Here is a 20,965-nt window from a genome sequence, read left to right as displayed (position 1 = left end):
AACAAGAATTACAGTATTACAGAGTCAAAGGACAAGTTTGTGAGATGCAGGGTACAGTACTGTAAAAATAGGGGTACAAGGAGGAGGAAGAACAAAAAACAAAATTGTAAAGAGCAAAGCAGAGTAGTAATTTCTGATCAATTTTGAGCTACTATGATAGAACATGTTTTCGTTCATCAAAAGACAATGACGGAAAAATATGAAATTTGTTTTGAGATAAAACATTTACTTCTCCCTGAGAACTGTATGTTTTGAACAATGTGTTTTCTATTTTTCGGTGTATTGTTTACTGACTGCTTGAGAGTGTATATCATTTTGATCACTTTGTTTATGATTTGAGAGCAGTGTTTGATTTTGAACACAGGTAAAACTGTTTTGAGGCGAATGTTTCATTTTGTGAGAGGAGTCAGAGGTTTTGTAAATAGTGCTTGAAGATGAGGTTTTGTGTTTAATGTTTTCAGGAAATGGAGCACGGTTTCAGAAATGGTGTTTTAGCAATTCAGAAAAACTGTAACATTAACCTATAATGGGGCAACTCTTTCATCTGTGCAAATCTCTCTTTGTGTATGTGAATGGGCAAAGACCTAGTGTGTGAGTTAGTGCACAGTAGTACGATAGAGCTATATTTATCGACATGAGGAGAGTAAGGATGGGAAGATGGAGGACAGAGAGAGAGAGAAAGAGAGAGAGAGATAGAGAGGGGGGGGGAGAGAGCATAAGAGAGAGAGAGAGAGAGCAAGAGAGAGAGAGACAGAGAACAAGAAAGAGAGAGAGAGAGAGAGAGAGGGAGAGAGAGAGAGAGAGAGAGAGGGGGGGGAGCGTAAGAGAGAGAGAGCAAGAGAGAGAGAGAGCGAACAAGAGAGAGAGAGAGAGAGAGAGAGAGAGAGAGAGAGAGAGAGAGAGAGAAAGAGAAAGAGAAAGAGAAAGAGAAAGAGAAAGAGAAAGAGAGAGAAAGAAGGTAGGGGGACGTGTGTGATTTCAAAGTGTTGTTCCTTTGTACGGCTCACAGATACGGTACTGAGGGAGCCAGCCTGTACTCTTTTACACACGTTGCCATGGAAACCAGCCCAGCAGCCAACCAGCTGCTGTAAGAATCCCTAGAAATTCCTCCACACGTTCTCCTCCCTACTACCCCACCCCCATGCACACATGCTACACACACACGCCCACGCACGCATGCACACACACACACACACATACCACCACATACACATATATAGTACACACATAAACATATCCCCCCATCCACAACTAGGGTTTCACAAATCCGGTAACTATCCCAAAATTCCCTGGTTTTCCAGAAAACCTGGTTGGAAAATTCCGCAATCTGGAGAAAAGGATTCTGGAAAACCTGGGAATTTTGGGAAACTTAACGGATTTTTGTAACCCTTTCCACAACACATGCATGAAATGACCTGGTTTAATAGTAAGCCCTCTATAGCAGAACCCCTGTAACGCCTGTAGTAACCAGGGGCACTCCTCTAGTAACCAGGGGCACTCCTCTAGTAACCAGGGGCACTCCTCTAGTAACCAGGGGTACTCCTCTAGTAACCAGGGGCACTCCTCTAGTAACCAGGGGCACTCCTCTAGTAACCAGGGGTACTCCTCTAGTAACCAGGGGCACTCCTCTAGTAACCAGGGGCACTCCTCTAGTAACCAGGGGCACTCCTCTGTAACCAGGGGCACTCCTCTGTAACCAGGGGCACTCCTCTAGTAACCAGGGGCACTCCTCTGTAACCAGGGGCACTCCTCTAGTAACCAGGGGCACTCCTCTAGTAACCAGGGGCACTCCTCTGTAACCAGGGGCACTCCTCTGTAACCAGGGGCACTCCTCTGTAACCAGGGGCACTCCTCTGTAACCAGGGGCACTCCTCTGTAACCAGGGGCACTCCTCTAGTAACCAGGGGCACTCCTCTAGTAACCAGGGGCACTCCTCTAGTAACCAGGGGCACTCCTCTGTAACCAGGGGCACTCCTCTAGTAACCAGGGGCACTCCTCTGTAACCAGGGGCACTCTGCCACACCTCTATCTGAGTTTGTAGTTCAAGGGGATGTGATTGACCTGCTGCTGCTGCCTGCTGTGCTCACACACCCACACTGGCAGGCACGCACACACACACGCACCGACACACACCGACACACACCGACACACACACACACACACACACACACATACAATTTAAAAACACTATAAAGCTAGTTGGAGAACAGCAAAAATGATCCCAGCCATTATCACCTTGGCTGCTGTAGCTTCATTCACCTCAGTCCATCAACAAACCCATAGCCTATAGCCTTTTAGCCACTACACATTTACTCATTTAATCTACAATTCAATATGTACAGAGGGATCTGTTAGCAAAAATATATATTTTATTAACAAAGGGTAAATAAATCTGTTTGCTTTACAATACTTTTTTTGTGTGCAGTTTTACAGCAAATTTCCTGCAATTTTACCCATTTTGCCATGCGGTGGGAAGACATTTGATTGTTTTACATGTATAAGCTAATTTCCTGCAATTCTACACATTTAGTGAGAATGACTAACAAAATCAATGGGGGCCCTTGGAGGTCAGGGCCCCTGGGCACATGCGCTGTGTGCTCAGTAATTCGGCCATGATTACTACAAGTTTAGTTAGCTGGCTAGACTAATTACACTAATTTACCAATCTAAACAGTTTTAACTGACATGGGATAATTGAGTGACTGTCAGTGAGTGGCATACAACAAGAGGAAAACTGCTGATGCACAACCAAATTTCAAAATGGCACCTTGTGTATTCTACTATTCTAACTCTCAACAGTAAGATGAGACCCGACTGAGTTCCCCCAAAAAACAACAACAAATAAAACTGAAAGCTGCGACACACAGACCTACAAAGAGATGCACAGCGAGAACAGAGAGAGATAGACAAGCAAGGAAATGATTCAGCAGAGAAAACAAACCGCAACCTTTGATTTCAGGGAAACCACTACCATTTAACCATGTTGCCTATGAGCAAAGACAGACCAATGTAATACTTTTATTACTGTCATTTTCCACATGGAATGAAAAGTTACACACGCACGCATGTACGTACGCACCGACACACACATAAATGGAGCATGATAATTGGAATATGTCTTGCGTTAAACATCTGGGCTGATTACTTCAATAGGATACGCTACTGAGCATTATGAGAGGGAAATAGGTTTAAAATGGAGCATGGGAGAGGGGGATGAGATAGAGGAGAGGAAGAGAGGAGAAATGAAGAGTAGACGCTCTGTAATGTCCTGTCAGCTCTCAGTCTTGTAGGGTTTGAATTTCACTGACGCAGCGTGAAGCTTTAGTGTTCACTATGACCTTAGAGAGATTGACATAAACCTTCAACAGACCCCCCCATCTCACATTATGTCTACTGACAGATAGTCCCCTTAGGGAGGTTTTAACAGACCACAAAATAACATCCCTGTATCAGAACAACAGGAAATAAATCCCTCTCATAGGTCTGAAATGGCACCCTATTACCTATATAGTTCACTACTTCACTACTTTATAATGCACTACCGAAATGGCTCTGGTAAAAAGTAGTGCACTATGTAGGGAATAGGGTGCCATTTCGGAGGCACCCATAGTCTTGCATTGGATCTCTGTGACAGGTGGTTAAAGAGAGTCCCCAATAGTTTAAGTTAACCTAGTGGAGCTGTAGTTTCATTGTGTTCATTACTTGTAGCTCTACATATACTACCATTCAAAAGTTTGGGGTCACTTAGAAATGTCCTTGTTTTTGAAAGAAAAGCAATTTGTTTGTCCATTAAAATAACATTAAATTGATCTGAAATACAGTGTAGACATTGTTAATGTTGTAAATGGCTATTGTAGCTGGAAACGGCTGATCTTTAATGGAATATCTACATAGGCGTACAGAGGCCCATTATCAGCAACCATCAGTCCTGTGTTCCAATGGCACGTTGTGTTTGCTAATCCAAGTTTATCATTTTAAAAGGCTAATTGATCATTAGAAAACCCTTTAGCAATTATGTTAGCACAGCTGAAAACTGTTGTGCTGATTAAAGCAATAAAACTGGCCTTCTTGAGACTAGTTGAGTATCTGGAGCATCAGCAATTGTGGGTTCGATTACAGGATCAAAATGGCCAGAAACAAACTTTCTTCTGAAACTCGTCAGTCTATTCTTGTTCTGAGAAATGAGATGGTTGGTGATAATGGGCCTCTGTACGCCTATGTAGATATTCCATTAAAGATCAGCCGTTTCCAGCTACAATAGCCATTTACAACATTAACAATGTCTACACTGTATTTCTGATCAATTTGATGTTATTTTAATGGACAAAAAAATTGCTTTTCTTTCAAAAACAAGGACATTTCTAAGTGACCCCAAATTTTGAACGGTAGTGTAGCTGTCCTATAAGTTGTGCAGATATAAGATCCGCTTACTCTGCCTGGTTGTGCCTGAATGAAGAGTTTCCCCTGAATGAAGAGTTTCCCCTCCATGTCCTACTCCACTGTATTGAGTTTGTAGCCTCCTTGACCTCTCTCTGTCTATGATTTGGTTCGGACTCACATTCAATCTTATTGTTAGAGCTGAGGGAAGATATTTGTGATGTATTTTTTGCCTCAAGAGGCTCACGACTCGTTTCTTCTTTTCTCTGCTAGCTTTGCTTGGCTGGGTGGCAGTCAGGAATGCATTAATAAATGATCAAGGAAATCAAAGGCTTACCAACCGCATGATTGGATACAAAATCTTGAATAACCAGTACATGTAGACAATGTATATCATTTGAGAATTCTGATATGAATGTTTTTAAATCATTTGCTACCATTTTAATGCATTTAATGGAAACTGTATTTGGTATGAAAGCCTAACGACAAGCAGAGAAATTCAAATCCAACTGATGCCTTTTTTCTCTATTTCACCTTCACTAAACTACCCCTCCCAACACACACACACACACACACCTCCCTCCCCCTCTAACACACTCCTGTTGTGCTTCACTGCTAATTATTTTTCAAAGGAGCAATTTATTTCAATTTTTATCATTTCATCCATTCCCCCAATGATAACATCAGTGAATTCATTATCTTTGAGAGAGGGAAAAATATTAATATTGTATCTCTCCGTTTCTCTCTTTTTCTCTGTCTGTTTTTCCCATTTCAGATGCATCCTTCACTTTGTAAAGGCATATGGAAATGGCTGAGGAGCAGATGGTGATTTGGTCCCAGGGGCAGTACAGATGACTTATGAATAATGAAGAATAGAGAGGAAATTGTTTGGCTGGTTACACAGAGGTGTGATGTTATAGATACACAGTCGTTCCACACAGCTAAACCTTAATCAATAGTGAATCATTTCTGAATGATGCACCCACAGCGCCACTTCATATCTGTCTGCTTGAACTACTTGTTTATCAAATGGCTTATTGACAGACAATTAATGTAAGACAAGGTTCATTTGAATGATGCCGTTTTTGATCAACTACTGTAATGTACAAAGTCTATTCCCTTTGGAAATGTCCTTTACTTCAGCTCCTTCATTGAGAGTGTGTACTTTACTAAATACATCAGTTTATTAAATTAAAACAAATCAAATTGTATTCGTCATATGCTCCGAATACAACACGTGTAGACTTTACTGTGAAATGCTTGCTTACGAGCCCTTCCCAACAATGCAGAGTTTAAAAATAAAAATAAAATAGTAACACAAGAGGAATAAAATAAAATACATGAGAATGGAGCTATATATAGAGAGTACCAGATCAATGTGCAGAGGTATGAGGTATTTGAGGTAGATACACTACATGACCAGAAGTATGTGGACACCCGCTTGTCGAACATCTCATTCCAAAATCGTGGTCATTAATATGGAGTTGGTCCCCCCTTTGCTGCTATAACAGCCTCCATTCTTCTGGGAAGGCTTTCCACTAGACATTGGAACATTGCTGCGGGGACTTGCTTCCATTCAGCCACAAGAGCATTAATGAGGTCGGGAACTGATGTTGGGCGATTAGGCCTGGCTCGCAGTCAGCGTTCTAATTCATCCCAAAGGTGTTCGATGGGGTTGATGTCAGGGCTCTGTGCAGGCCAGTCAAGTTCTTCCACACCGATCTCGACAAACCATTTCTGTATGGACCTCGCTTTGTGCACGGGGGCATTGTCATGCTGAAACAGGAAAGGGCCTTCCCCAAACTCTTGCCACAAAGTTGGAAGTACAAAATCGTCTAGAATGGCATTGTATGCTGTATCGTTAAGAATTCCCTTCACTGGAACTAAGGGACCTAGCCCTAACCATGAAAAACAGCCCCAGACCATTATTCCTCCTCCACCAAACTTTACAGTTGGCACTATGCATTCGGGAAGGTAGCGTTCTCCTGGCATCCGCCAAACCCAGATTCGTCCGTCGGACTGCCAGATGGTGAAGCGTGATTCATCACTCCAGAGAACTTGTTTCCACTGCTCCAGAGTCCAATGGCAGCAAGCTTTACACAACTCCAGCCGACGCTTGGCATTATGCTTGGCTGCTCAGCCATGGAAACCCATTTCATGAAGCTCCCGACGAACAGTTCTTGTGATGACATTGCTTCCAGAGGAAGTTTGGAACTCGGTAGTGAGGACCGAGGACAGACGATTTTTACGCACTACGTGCTTCAGCACTCGGAGGTCCCGTTCTGTGAGCTTGTGTGGCCTACCACTTCACGGCTGAGCCATTGTTGCTCCTAGACGTTTCCACTTCACAATAACAGCACTTACAGTTGACCGGGGTATCTCTAGCAGGGCAGAAATTTGACGAACTGACTTGTTGGAAAGGTGGCATTCTATGACGTGCCACGTTGAAAGTCACTGAGCTCTTCAATACGGTCCATTCCACTGCCATTGTTTGTTTATGGAGATTGCATGACAGTGTGCTCGATTTTATACACCTGTCAGCAACGGGTGAGGCTGAAATAGCCGAATGCACTAATTTGAAGGAGTGTCCACACATATATATATATACACACACACACACACACACATAAATATATATATACACTACCGTTCAAAGTTTGGGGTCACTTAGAAATGTCCTTGTTTTCGAAAGAAAACCAATTTTTTTGTCCATTAAAATAACATCAAATTAATCAGAAATACAGTGTATAGGTTGCGAGCTTTTGTGAAAGAGCACAGTTAGAAAGATATGGCATATAGAAGCAAACCGGATGGACATCATGAAAATGATTGGAGAGTTTGAGGGTAGAGGAAGTTCAGGAGTAAAAACAAACAAAATAGAATTATTGTAAAATTGACTAGGTCTGTAAAATGTATATAGTATGTATAAGCTGGAAGTAGAGGCCTAAGCATTGTTGTTCACTAGTTTTATGGAAGGGGTGGTGGGGTTGGAAAGTAATAAAGGGAAATATATTTAAAAAAAGGATATGTATGTATGTATATATATATATATATATATATATATATATATATATATATATATATATATATATATATGTATGTATGTATGTATGTATGTATGTATATATATATATATATATATATACATACACATATATATATATATATTTGCGAGAGAAGAAAAACATATGGGGATTGGAAGTGATGCAGACAATTACATTGATGGAAATTACAATCTATCTGCAATATTAAAGCTGATCTACCCCCCAAAAAAAATAAAAATAAATGTTCTGAAACTCGTCAGTCTATTCTTGTTCTGAGAAATGAAGGCTATTCCATGCGAGAAATTGCCAAGAAACTAAAGATCTTGTACAACGCTGTGTACTACTCCCTTCACAGAACAGCGCAAACTGGCTCTAACCAGAATAGAAAGAGGAGTCGGAGGACCTGGTGCACAACTGAGCAAGAGGACAAATACATTAGAGTGTCTAGTTTGAGGAACAGGCGCCTCACAGGTCCTCAACTGGCAGCTTCATTAAATAGTACCCGCAAAACACCAGTCTCAACGTCAACAATGAAGAGGCGACTGCGGGATGCTGACCTTCTAGGCAGAGTTGCAAAGAAAAAGCTATATCTCAGACTGGCCAATAAAAATAAAAGATTAAGATGGGCAAAAGAACACAGACACTGGACTTTTTCTTTGTTTCTGGCCATTTTGATCCTGTAATCGAACCCACAATTGCTGATGCTCCAGATACTCAACTAGTCTCAAGAAGGTCCGTTTTATTGCTTCTTTAAATAAGCACAACAGTTTTCAGCTGTGCTAACATAATTGCAAAAGGGTTTTCTAATGATCAATTAGCCCTTTAAAATGATAAACTTGGATTAGCAAACACAACATGCCATTGGAACACAGGACTGATGGTTGCTGATAATGGGCCTCTGTACGTCTATGTAGATATTCCATTAGAAATCAGCCGTTTCCAGCTACAATAGCCATTTACAACATTAACAATGTCTACACTGTATTTCAGACCAATTTGATGTTATTTTAATGGACAAAAAAATGTAGAGGTCTGTAATTTTTATCATAGGTACACTTCAACTGTGAGAGACGGAATCTAAAACAAAAATCCAGAAAATCATATTGTATGATTTTTAAGTAATTCATTTGCATTTTATTGCATGACATAAGTATTTGATCACCTACCAACCAGTAAGAATTCCGTCCCTCACAGACCTATGATAAAAATTACAGACCTCTACATGCTTTGTAAGTCGGAAAACCTGCAAAATCGGCAGTGTATCAAATACTTGTTCTCCCCACTGTATATATTTTACACACATACATGTATATATATAGTGTATGTACATGAAGGCAGGGTAAAGTGACTAGGCAACAGGATAGATAATAATAAGAGTAAAATAAAGAACAGAGTAGCAGCAGCATGTGATGAGTGTAAAAGTGTGTGTGCGTAATGTGTATGTATGTGTGTTTGTGTTGTGTCAGCCTGCATGTGTGTGTGGGCGTATGTAGTATATGTGAATGTGTGTGGGTTTTGTGCGGGAGTGTCAATGTAGTGTGTGTGAGTGAGTGTGTATATTAACCAACATACATTTACTGAAAACGGTATAGCCTAATAATTCTCATTTGATTGTTGTCCCTCACTCCCGCTTTCTTTATCTTTCTTACTGAACGACCAGAGCAGTGCTGTCGTGACCCAGATATAGGCCTGCTGCAATGGGAGTGCTGTAGTGTGAGAGCACAGAGAGGTGGTTAACCACTCACATTTTCACACTCTTCTTCCCCTCAGTGCTCTCTGTTTCCCAGGCCTGTACAGTCTATCACAGTTGAGTCCTGACACACACTACTGCTGCTCTATATGAATGGAGATAAGGAGGTCTTCCCATGAGCCACTTACCTGGGACCATATCCAATCACAACCCTCCATCTTAACTGACAGGCCTCTCAACACTTGCCAAAAATGAACTAAGGAAATAGAAGACATGGCAAGGATCGAAGCCATTTTGAAGATTTGACAAAATATTGTCGTTGTCTGTAGTTGCCAGCTCTTACTCTCAATATTGAGCTATTGTGTTATCAAAAGAGTTACTATCACATTCACTGTTTGAATGCATTAAAATCATCGACTGACTTCAGAAGATAATGTCTGAAATTGCCACTTGTACATGAGATAATAAATGCCGCTTTTTTTTATTTAAACCAGTTAAACGGTTGTTTACTACTCTGCAATCAAAATGTATCCCGTTTGTTTCCAGATATAGCTGGGAAAAGGGAAAATCATGCAAAACAGACGTTAGAAATTGTGTTGCCAGGCAACCATTTGAGGTAGCGGTTGATTCAACCGCTTTTCAGACTGGCTCAATCGAAAGTGTCAGAGTTGGTGTGTGTATGTGCTATTGAATTAATTCAACTGTGCAGTAACAGAAAATTGGTGAAGCACGACTCAACTTACTGCTGTGAAATACCCTCATCTCAATATGTACTGTCTGTATTAAATTAAATGTATATTACATTAAGAACATGCTACAGTCTTGGAAATACAATAGGCTACTAGTCACTGCCTGTTGGAAGAATCACAATGAAATCCAATCAGTAATGAAATGGTTATTACTACCTATGTACTTCATTCAGGCCTACCCTCCAGCGAGTTTATACATGGTAAAAAAAAAAACACCTTGATGAATTCTTAATCTATATAAAAACTAGAAAACAAAGCATCACTACAAAATCAGTAGAAATTTATTTTCTTATCAACACTTATCAAAAATATCTTCACCGCATTTTGCATAGATGGATACCAAATATTTTACATTGTTAAAACAACTTATTAAAGTGAAAAGTCCAAAACAAAAAGAGGGTTTAGCTAATTCAGGACTTTGGTCACACTGTAGATACTATCAACAAACTATCTATTTCTAAGCAACATACTATCTGTTGATAAGCAACTGCTTGCTAAGGTTAGGGTTAGGGTAAGGTTTAGAATAAGGGTTAGGATAAGGTTTAGGTTAGAGTTAGGGCTAGTAGATAGTTAGTTAAAATGTTACTGATAGTCTGTAGCGCATCTACAGATGGACTATCCAATTAAAGCGTTACCAGGATTTTCTACAATCTGTTAATGAGAAAATGCAGCAGACCTACTATTTCCCTATGTACACAAGAAAAAACAGATAATTTAATAACAGGACTAAATTAATATTGACTGGAATAACTCATGAACATCCTTAAATACATATTTGAAACCAAATACTTTCAATAGCCTATCAACTCTCTCTCTGAATATAGTTTTCTTACAACCAAATAAGATATATTATTCCTATTCAATAAGGAATACAATAAATATTGCAAATATATTATTGTAAGTTACTAACCAATTTTTGTTAATCAAATATATTAACCTAATTTACTTAAATATAACAAAGAGAGAAAACATTTAACAAATATTTAATAACATTTGTTCATAACTTAAACACTGTCAGGGCCATCAGTCTCAAACAGCATGTAAAAAAAAAAAAAAAAGATATTCCAAGAAAATAATCCTCAATTTCAAAATGTTCCAAGAACATAATCCTCAATTTTGATCAGTTTCTTCACAGATCTGTATTCCATATGGATTTACTCATATGTACCGTACTCAACTATCCACAGTTGACTGATCCTTCCACACAGTACTGTGGAAATCTGAACCTTCCAACCCATCTCTGCCTGCTGTCGCAAATGAGGATGATGTCCTGAGCTCCGTATGTGGGTAGCTCCTCCTCTGCTTTCTCTGACGTCACTTCCTTCTCTATGTGACATCAGTAATCCACGGAAAAGTGGCCGGGTAATCCATGTCCAGAATTTCAGAATTCCTAAGCGACAGCATTACCAGTTTTCCCACTTTCCTCCAAGCCTTCCAGACCAGGTAATCCCAGACTTGGCATTAAGCCAAATCATCTCTCCTCCTCTTCCTCAGATGAAGGTGTACTGGGTGAGGCATCTCCAGACAGTCTGTTCCCTACAGGGTAAAGGTGCCAGGTCAGACGCCCAGGATCAGTTGGCGTACTGGGCATAGAAGGCCACCTTGACGCGCTCTATCTGGTGACACAGCTTGATGGCTGGACCCAGCTTCAGCTCCATACACTCCTGGACTGTGGGCAGGGTCAGCAACAACAATGCCTGGCCATCTATGTCCTGCAGAGAGAAAGAGAGAATACGATAAGAGTGAGTGAGTGAGTGAGAGAACATGAGAGTGAGAGAGAGGATGACGATGTTAATGATAATGTGAAGACAGAATCTGTACATCAAACAAGAAAGTGTGTTGTTTTGGGGACGTGTGTGTGTGTGTGTGTGTGCATGTATTTCAGAGTGTGTGCACAGTGTGTTTGTACCTGCTCCTGGAAGATCTTGGCGAGAGCAGCACAGTCAGTGGAGGTGATGAAGGTGACCACGTCGTCTACGGACCACTCCAGAGGGTTCCTCTCCAACACCAGCTGGCACTCCTCCTCACTACACTCCACCTGCAGGACCACAGGACACATGGCCAGAAAGATGAATCTACATACAGGGCCTATATCGACTGAATATGACATCAGGACGTCATTCACTGACCATACCTGGGGCACCGGCCAACAGGGAGTCAAAAAAGCACTCATCAAATACTAAATCACATCTTCATTAATGTGGGTCTGTGTATGTGTTTGTCTCTGCGTGTAGCATTCTATCTCACCTGCATCTCCTGTCTCTTGGGTGGGTGGTACTTGTTTCCCTGGTTATATGACAGAGACCGAGTGCTCCGCCTCCTGCTTTCAGGACCCTCATGGCTGCCCGAAGCTATGCCGGTATGGGTGGCCCTGCGTAGCGTCACGGCACGCCGCGGCCGGCTGTTAGCCACCTCCACAGAGGAAGTGTCTGTGTGGTCCTCTCGCGGCTCAGAGCTGGTGCCTTCTTCACTGCCCGACTGCAACATAAGATCCTCTTCATCATCATCTTCATCACTGTCCTGTAGGGAGTTATAGGGTCAATCTTAGTGCAGTGACAATCAAGTCCATTATAAAATAGAGAGAGACGCGAAGAGGGAGAAAGAGAGAGAAAGAAAGAAAGAGAGAAAGAAAGAAAGAGAGAGACAGAAAGAAAGAAAGAAAAAACAGAAAGAAAGAAAGCGAGAGAGAGAGAAAGATAAAGAGAGGGGGAGGGGAACACAGATAGTAGATATGTATTTGTATTTATTATGGATCCCCATTAGCTGGGGTCCAGCAACATTAAGGCAGTTCATGCAATTTTAAAAACATTACAATACATTCACAACACACTGTGTGCCCTCAGGCCCCTACTCCACCACTACCACATATCTACAGTACAAAATCCATGTGTACGTGTGTGACTGAGGGCACCAGCATTTACTCTTATACACATGACAAAGAGAGACATGGAGAGAGCGACAGACAGACCGAAATAGAGAGAGAGACAGACCGAAATAGAAAGAGAGAGAGACAGACCGAAATAGAAAGAGAGACAGACATACAGAGAAGAGAGAGCGAGAGAGAGACCGAAATAGAAAGAGAGACAGACATACAGAGAAGAGAGCGAGAGAGAGAGAGAGAGAGAGAGAGAGCGAGAGAGAGCGAGAGAGAGAGAGAGAGAGAGAGAGAGAGAGAGAGAGAGAGAGAGAGAGAGAGAGAGAGAGAGAGAGAGAGAGAGAGAGAGAGAGAAGAGAGCGAGAGAGAGATCTGTCAGACCTGTGGTGACCCTGCAGGAGTGTAGTCCACTGCAGACGAGCGTCGTTTCTTCTGGACAAAGATGGCCTTCCTCTTCTTCCGGCGTCGTGTGGGTTTGGCCTCCAGACTCTCCTCTCCTCCAAACGGCTTAGACAGCTTCCTCTTCTTACCGTAGTAATATGCTGGGGACACAACACTCAATACAGTTCATATTGGCTCAATTCTGACGCAGGTTAGCTATTAATTTAAAGGGGGTTTTAATCAAACAAATGGATGTGTGTATTTTCGTGTGTGTGTGTGTTTTTTGTGACAGACACACAAACTCACACTTGTAGAAAATTACTGTATTTGTTCGCGCACGCACACACCAACCTACAAACATATATGAAGTTGATCTTAGTTCCCATAAACAGAAACCCACACATAAACACACATGTACAGTAACCACACCCTACACACACTTACTGTATTTGGTCTTGGTCTGCATGGCGCAGTTCTCAGGGCACTTGTCTGTGACTTGGACGGGGCTGAAGAGGTTGGGACAGCACTGCAGCTTCACACACACTTTACGACAGAAGTCTGGGATCTGCTCTGCCAGACGCACGATCCGGATGGACGATCGATACGTCTTCCCTTTGTATCTAAGGAGTGGAGTGAAACATCAGTGTCAGCTCAGGCCAATAGTATTATTCATACAGGACCTTGCATGTTTACGAGGAGCATGCATGTTCTGATGTGGCTTGTCTTGTGACTTTGTAAAATGGGTTCTAATGGTCATTCCAATCCTGGTCGAGCTCCTCCAGGTGGGACTCACTTGGCTTTGAGGGTCTCCTCGTGGCAGTCCCAGTGCTGGTCCTCTACATCCTGTAGCTCCCTCAGGACACGCCCAGGCTTGTAGGCTGCATTGATCAGCATGCTCAGCACCTGCATGGGGACACACAGGAGATAACTGTGGAAGCTGAACACCATACTGAACACACTTTCTTTAAGACATTTTTTCTCTCTAGTTTTCAAGTTAACGTGACACGAAAACTAGAGAACAACTAAAACCAGTAGAACACAAACACACAAACCTGCAAACACACTTAAATGAGCAAGGACACACATTCACACACTCACACTAGGGGGTATCTAGGGAAATTAAAGGCTGTTTTTGCTGAGTTACTGCGCACGCGCGTGTGTGTGTGTGTAAACAGAAATGACTGACAGTTCACATTCAACTGAAGCTGCTGCTGAGAGACTGCAGGTGGTTAACAAGACATTTCCTTCTCTCTCTCTCCCTCCCTCCCTCCCCTCTCCAGTCCTTTAATTAGGCATATGCCTCTCTACCTCCTCCAGAATATGTTGTTAGTTTTTCTGATCCCCTAGGGCTCTGGTCAAAAGTTGTTAGTTTTTCTGATCCCTTAGGGCTCTGGTCAAAAGTTGTTAGTTTTTCTGATCCCTTAGGGCTCTGGTCAAAAGTTGTTAGTTTTTCTGATCCCTTAGGGCTCTGGTCAAAAGTTGTTAGTTTTTCTGATCCCTTAGGGCTCTGGAATAGATTTGGGTGCAACCAGTAGGTTGATGTTCCTCTACCTACCTCTTTGAGGACCAGAGTGCATTTCCCCGGCCCTACAGCCTGTGGCAGCTCAGCGATGCGGCCCTTGTTCAGGTAAGGGCCAGAGAAACAGCGGTGGTTCACATAGATCCTGGAGCAGCAGTATCTCCCATTGGCTGAGCCTGGGGAGGAGAGAGAAGCATCACGGGACATCAGACAATCCGCCAATAACAGACAGATATAAGAACGTCAGGCAGCCTATCAAGTTTAATCTCTTGATAGACTATATAGAAGTCCAATTAGTGAGAAAAAATCTGAATTGGGCTGCGTTTGAACTACAGCCCAATTCTGATGTGATTTTACTAATTGGCCTTTTGACCAATCAGATCAGCGCTGAAAAAGATGTGACGTAAAATGATCTGATGTGATTGTTCAAAAGACCAATTAGTGGAACAAATATCAGAATTGGGGCGGCCTGTGTAAAAGCAGCCTAACACTTACATTATGTATGACTTTTGTTATAAAACTCCACTGCACTGCCTTGTTAATGAGGCTTGTATAGAGGTGTGCTCTACATAACAATGCAGTGTGATTCCACACCTCAGTTTACACTTTGTTACTCATACACCTGTAATTGCACAGCTCCGGTTGAATAGTGATTAGACAAATTATAAATATATAGAAGGGCATGGGCCTCTTATGGACACAACACTGATGCACCCCCCACACGCGCACACACACACACACACACACACACACACACACACACACACACACACTTAATAAATAAACATAACAATGGCTGTGTAAAATGTTGAGAGGGAGTATGTGCTAACAGAAGTGTAATATTGATTAAAATGTAGAGGTTTGTTAGGAAAGCAACACTTTTCTGAGACAAGCTGTGAGGTACCAATCAGCGATTGTGAAGCGCAACTGTTAGGCAGACGAATGTTGTTTGCTCATAAATATGAATCTGCTTTGAAACAGGTGTGGCTAATGAACACAACCCAGGTACACACACACACACACACACACACACACACACACACACACACTCATTCTGTTTACAGGGCTTTTCCATGTTAATCATGATCATCATTAACTCTCATTTTCATCAATAGCTGTAAATAAATCATCTCATATTTGAATTATGAATCTTGTTTACCCGTATCCATGGCAACGGGCTCGCAGAGGTTGAGAGGGATTGTCTCCACGGGTTGGGGCGGAGCCAGCCTACAGACAGAATGTCAATCAATCCATGAACCAATCAATCAATCAAGTGAACAGCCAAGCCGTCCAATCATTCAATCAACGATACAGCTATTTAAGACCCTGTCAGATTTAGCTTAGTGTGATACATGTCCTTCCCCAAACACTACTGAACCACAATGGAAAAGAATGAGGGATATTGATGAATGAGTCCCTTTGGGGGGAGATATGGTAAAACAGGTTAGGACGACAGGGGTTGACAAAGTGTTACTGAAAGCCTCATATGTTGTCTCTGAACGACCACATCCCTGATCCTTCAGAGCTACGTTTCCCAGCCGCTACTGAAACATGTCATTTGTCAATATAACAAATCTGTCCGCTGAAGAAAAGGCAATTTCGAAGTGAACAGTTAGCTACTGTTTCGGTGGAAAGGGTATGGTTTGAGAGAGAGGGGCCTTGAGGCTTTTTAAGGAATCTACTTGAGTGTGTTCTCCATCTAGGTTTTTTTATTGTAAAGTATAAGGCGTGCATTTCTGTGGGTGCTGAAATGGTTTGGCAATGCATTGATTTGTTTTTAGAGTGGAATAGCAATCTGTGTGATGGAACTGTTAAAGTGCTGGATGGGGATTTTCAAAAGGGAATGGAATAGTGAGGGTTTTAAATTGGAGTGGTTCTCTGTAGTTTTGGAGCATCAGCGAACTTACTGCTTCTCTGGTTGTAACGACGGCAATCTTCTTCTGCTGCTGGCCTGCAATCAACAGAAAATAATAGGGTTTGCACTATGCACAGTGTGTGTGTGTGTGTGTGTGTGTGTGTGTATATGTGTGTGTGTGAGAGAGAGATGAGGGATACATACAGACAGGCTTCAGTGGTGGAGTCAAGAGGTAGGCATTGGTCTCACACCATCCTACAGGAAAGATGTCCATGGACTCCACATCCACAATACACTCCGGGACGGACTTAGGCAGACCTGGAGAGGGACAAAAGAGCATGGGGTAAGACAGCTGTCCATGCACGCGCATGAACGCACGTACACACACACACACACACACACACACGTCTCACCTTCCAGTCTGAGCCACAGCAGAGCGACCCCTGACCTGTGTGATCTGAGCCACACACACCTCGGATGGGCCTGACAGGGTTAATGGCCTCCAGCCACATGTCTTTAGCGAAGCCTCGGCTCTGCCATGCCTACAGACACAGACAGCCAATGGGATAAACAGTAGACATAACAATGGATCCTTCTGACAATTGAGAGGGAATGTCTGTGTTGTTTATGTATAATCATTCATTTAAAAAGGTGCAATATGCAGAAATCGCTCCACCATTTCCTTATGTGACAAAACAAGCAGTCATTGTGTACAGACTCATTGTACCATCTAAACCACTGTGAAAAATATTTTCCATAAGCAAAAATATTGTATTTTCAGCTGTTTGAAACTGGTGTACAAAACCTAAAGTAAAAGACACAAAAACGAAACTTAACGGGATGCATAAAACAGACCCACCGCGTCTTAGACTTGCTTTCAATGAGAATGACAGATCTATGACTGACATTTCTATGTGAATTTGGTCGGGTCGCCCAAAAAGTGACATAATGCAGCTGTAAGGGGGATGGGGACAGGGATGACAAGAGGGAGATAGATGGAAAGGCAGGAAGGGAGGGGGGAGGAGGGATGGAGAGAAGGATGAGGACAGTGGGGAGAAGAGGCATTGAGAGAGGGAAGAGGAGCGGGATGGAGAGAGAAGGATGAGGCAAGGAATTGAAGGAGGAAGGAAGATAAAGTATCTTACGTCAGGGAAGCATGCGTCAGGGGCGGTCTCAGTCCCACTCTGTTTCAGGTAGTCCGCCCAATCAAAGTCCTGGCTCAGGTAGCCCCTGGGCCGCTCTAGACCAATCCCGTTCTTTAGACACCACTGGACGGGGAGGATGCCCGGCGACTCAGCATGGCACACCAGGGACAGGGGTGTGGCCTCTGGAGTGAGGTCATCCACTGTGACCTGGAAGTAGTGCTCATTGTAGACCTACAGAGAGAAGAGGAGAAAGAATGATGGGGGCGATATAACCATGGCTTCATTAACACATAGAAACACTTTTAAGGGTATGACTAGGTTTGTTTGGTGGGGTTAGATACAGTTGGCTAAGGTTTGAGATGGTCAGGTAGGCTCACCTGTGTGACAGATACAGGGCAGATGTAGAACGGCTCCAATGGCGACACCATCTCCAGCTTCATCCCCGTCCTGAAGGAGTGTTTGATCAGGTCTGCATGGTCCTGAAACAACCGAGTCACAGTGTAAAACACACACGTTATAATGGTCATTGCAAACAGGCTTTGTTAACAAACACTAAAGCAGTGGGGTTAGGCTATATAATGAAAATATGATTACTTTGTCATTACTTACTAGCCTGCTCAACTGCTCAAATATGCTCTGAGTTAGATCAAATAATGCCTATGTGAGTCTAACTAATTGTCTGTGACAGGTGTATTTGACCTATAGAGACAAATATAGCTAGCTAGTATGGTCCTTTAAAACCCACTGCCATGGAGGCGTGAGGCAATCAGACAGGTCCAGCCAGATCACTGTAGTCTGTATGGACAGGTACACACCCAGACTTAAGAGGGGCGTGGGAAAGACAGCAGCTTATCACTACACACCCACCACAAACACACACACCATAAACACACACACACAATAAACACACCCACACACACAAACACACCCACACACACAGATAGGAGCGGAGGTGTCTGAGCCATGTAGCATAAAGATTTTACATTGACATTTCAGTCAATTAGCAGAAGCTCTTACCCAGAGCGACTTACATTAGTGCATTCATCTTAAGATAGCTAGCTGAGACAACAACATATCCCAATTGTAGTAAGTACATTTTCCCTCAACAACGTGGCTATCAGCAAAGTCAGTGCTTTTTTTTTGCCATGGGATTTATTTATGATACTCTTTAAAGAGGTAGGGTTTCAGATTTTTCGGAAGATGGGCAGGGACTCCGCTGTCCTGACATTAGGGAGAAGCTTGTTCCACCATTGGGGTGCCAGGACAGAGAAGAGCTTTGACTGGGCTGAGTGGAATCTGATAACATGATATTGTCTGTTAAATGACTGATTGGAACTCAGGGGTTTGACTACATTGATTAAGTGAGTATTTGATTTGTGTAACTGTTTAACCACCAGCCCACATGGCCTGATAGCACACACAGTAAGAATTGTCATGGGAACTGATGAACCTGCACACCTGAGCAGGCAAGAGTACTCAGGAAGTGGGTTGTGTGTAGAAGCACTTCCTGTGTCACAGGGCTACTTCCTGTGTGGCTGACCCTCACCTTAAACACCTCCAGGGGCAGTGGGTTCTGCTGGGCCCGCTCCGCGCTGCCTCAAGGGCCTCCCTGCCACTCGAGGGGCGCTCTTCAGGCCACGCAACTCTGAGACGAGAGAGATGACAGTCAGAGTATAACTCTCAAACTCAGCATCAAATTAAAAGACCTTACAAATCTCTCCCAACTGTTTATTTAAAAGGTATAGTGGAATATTTTGGCTATCAAGACCTTTTTCTACTTGGCATGCTAGCTGTACCTGTAGACCTCTAGTCATTGTGCTAATGCTAGTTAGCAATGGCTCACGAAACGACCTTTAACTTCCTTCATGCAGACATAAAAATGGTATCCATGAGTTCATCTGACTCTGGGTTAGTAGAAAAAGGGCTTCATTGCCAACATCTCACACTATCCCTTTGAGCAAACCTCTCCCAGTGCTTCCCAAATGTTTATATTTTTAAATCAAATGTCATTTAAAGGAATAAGTCTTACAACCACATGACCCTCCCCTTCCCCCCTCCTCCCACTCTCTACAAACTGGCTTAACTGAAACCTGGGACTGGAGAAACTCATATGGAGTTGTAGCATTTTCCATTTTGTGTTACAACAGTCTACCAGTATATGTATGTCTGAAGGAAAAATATTATGTGTGTCATTGCAAGTGTGAGTGTGTTGCTATGATTGTGACATTGCGTGTGTTGTGTTCTGTGGAAAGGCATTTTTTTATACAAAGTCATCAGTTCTGTAGAAGTTGAAACTGAAAGATCTACATCTCGAATATGAACCGAAGCCACATGTTGAGTCATTCAGAGAGAGAGAGAGCGAGAGAGCGAGAGAGCGAGACAGAGACTTCATAAGGGGGTTTATGATATTGAACAGAGAGAAGGTAATCTCCCAGCTGTTCTGAATGGCGTAAAACATAGTCATAAAAAAACGTGTGGGTGTAACATTGATCCTCACTACATCAAGGCCACCATTTTATCCTAATCTATGGCTCTCATGGGATATGATTCATAAGTATCCCCTTAATAAACCGTAAGTCCAATAGAGTTGGAGAGTCCTGGAATGTTGCAGGTTTTCGTTTCAGCCCAGCACTAACACTAACACAGCTGAATGTGACCCAGAGCCCCTCACTCCATGCAGTTATGACCCCGCCCCCTTACCTGCTGGGGGGCTTCAGTGACAGGCGGTTCTCCTGAGCCCAGCCCAGTGGGCGGAGCCTCACGCCGAGGTAGAACAGCCAGGTGTCGTGGGCGCGTCTTGAGACCCACATGGCGCAGGCGGAGCCTCCCGCCGATGTTCTGGGCGACGCGGGAGGCCCAGTAGAGGGAAGGGTCAGTGAGGTCCCGTACCTCCATCACCGAACCCTCCAGAATCAGGATCCACTGTGTTCTTCCCCCTCAGAGACTGGATAGAAGGATGTGGATGTGGAGGGGGAGGGGAGGGGAGGGGAGGGGAGGGGAGGGGGAGAGAAAAAGGGAATCAATGGAAAGAATTCAAATATTAAGCTGATCTACCCCAAATAAAACAAATTAAAATGATTTAAAAAATCAAATCTCTGTGTACAGTGCCTTCAGAAAGTATTCACACCCCTTTTTCCACATTTTGTTGTGTTGTAGCCTGAATTTAAAATAGATGGTGTCCCCCAGGGCTCGTTTCTAGGCCCTCTCCTCCTCTCTCTATACACCAAGTCACTGGGTCATATCCTCACACGGTCCCTCTTATCATTGCTATGCGGATGACACTCAACTACTTTTCTCCTTCCCCCTTCTGACACTCCATGGTGTCCCCCT

At 42.9% G+C, this 20,965-nt stretch overlaps 1 pseudogene; it reads right to left on the bottom strand.

Moving 5' to 3' along the window:
• Positions 1 to 10,411: 10,411 nt before the first annotated feature.
• LOC123481505 lies at positions 10,412 to 20,530 on the bottom strand (annotated as a pseudogene).
• Between the last annotated feature and the right edge of the window lie 435 nt (positions 20,531 to 20,965).

The sequence above is a fragment of the Coregonus clupeaformis genome, chromosome 20, assembly GCF_020615455.1.
Source record: "Coregonus clupeaformis isolate EN_2021a chromosome 20, ASM2061545v1, whole genome shotgun sequence".
In the NCBI taxonomy this organism is placed as follows: Eukaryota; Metazoa; Chordata; class Actinopteri; order Salmoniformes; family Salmonidae; genus Coregonus; species Coregonus clupeaformis.
Note: the sequence above shows the minus strand (reverse complement) of the source record. Positions and strands in the feature narration are given on the sequence as shown.